Source organism: Herpailurus yagouaroundi, unplaced genomic scaffold, assembly GCF_014898765.1.
Source record: "Herpailurus yagouaroundi ecotype Mexico unplaced genomic scaffold, PumYag 29, whole genome shotgun sequence".
NCBI lineage: Eukaryota > Metazoa > Chordata > Mammalia > Carnivora > Felidae > Herpailurus > Herpailurus yagouaroundi.
In genome coordinates, this window is record NW_024412377.1 from 62,605,233 (window position 1) to 62,606,693 (window position 1,461).

Genomic DNA, 1,461 nt, shown 5'->3' on the forward strand with positions numbered 1-1,461 from the left:
TGGTAAATCATTTGTAATATGGCTGGGTAGTATTCCGCTGTGTCAATGTATCTTCATGGGTGGACGTTGGGTTGTTTTGAGTTTGGGGCTATTATTCATAAAGCTGCTCTAAGTCATTGCATGTGGGTCTTTGTGTGGATGTATTTAATTTCTCTTGGGTAGCTCTTCCTAAATACCTAGGAGTAACAGACTCGGGTCACGTGTTGAAATTCGTAAGAAACTGCTAAACTGTTTTTCAAAGCAGCTGTACAAGCAGAGTAATGAGGGTTCCGGTTGCTCCATATCCCCGCCAGCACTTGGTATTGCCAGCATTTAAAGACATTTTTCACCATTCTAATACGTGTGTGGTGCCACCTCATTGTGGTTGAAATGCACATTTAGGTAGTGACTAACGATGTTGAGTGAGCATTTTTTCCCACCCTTATTTTGCCAGCCACATCACCTCATTTTGGTGACGTACACGTTCAAATCTTTTGCTCATTTAAAACATTGGATTGTTTCTTTTCTTAGTATTGAGTTGTGGGAGTCCTTTATATATTTGGGATAGAGATTTTTATCAACGAATGCATTTTGCAAGTATTTTCTCCGGCCCGTGACTTGTTTTTCATTCTCTTAATAATAAATTTTCAAGAGCAAAAATTTTAAATTTGATAAAATCCAATCTACCTTTTTTTTTTTTTTATAGTTTGTGCTTTTTGTGTCCTAAGGAATCGTTGCCTAAAACAAACTCACAAAGATTGTTCTTCTGTGTTTTCTTCTCGAAGTTTTACAGTTTTGAGTTTTGTACATTTAGGTCTATGATTAATTTCAAGTGGTTTTTTTTTTTTTTTTTTTTTTGTATATGGTGTGAGAAAGGGACTGAGGTTCATTTTTTTGTATGTCCAATTGTTCCAATATCATTTGTTAGAAAGACTATTCTTTCTCCATTGAATTACCTTTGCATCTTTGCTGAAAATCAATTGGCCACATACCTATGGATTTACTTCTGCTAAACTGTTGGGCTCTGGACTCCTGAACTATCTCTTCTTTCCATTTATTGATGGGTCTAACCTTTATACCAGGACTACACTGCCTCGATTACCAGAGCTTTATAAGACGTCTTGAAATCAGGTAACAAGGTAACATAAGTTGTCCAACTTTGTTCTTTTTTTCAAAATCATTTTGGCTATTCTAGTTCTTTTGCCTTCCATATAAATCTTAGAATCAGCCTCTCAGAAAAAAAAAAGGCTATTTGGATATAAATTGATACTATGTTGAATCTATAGATCAATTCAAAGAGATCTAACTATATTAAGTCTTCCAACCCATAAACCCAGTATATCTCTTTCTTTATCTCGGTCTTCTTTGATGTCTCTTAATACTTTATCATTTTATAGTTTTCAGTACATAGATCTTGTGCATATTTTGTTAAGTTTATCTATAAGTATTTCATGCTTTTTGATGCTATTTTAAAGATTAAAA

The 1,461-nt window shown here is 34.2% G+C and overlaps 1 long non-coding RNA gene across 1 annotated transcript in view; it reads left to right on the plus strand.

Annotated features, from left to right (window-relative positions):
* The first annotated feature begins 1,365 nt into the window (after positions 1 to 1,365).
* LOC121041201 (uncharacterized) overlaps positions 1,366 to 1,461 on the plus strand; it is a 19,795-nt gene continuing 19,699 nt past the window's right edge. Inside the window, exon 1 of the long non-coding RNA XR_005795617.1 lies at positions 1,366 to 1,375. This is a non-coding gene — a long non-coding RNA (uncharacterized LOC121041201). The remainder of the gene's footprint in view (positions 1,376 to 1,461) is intronic.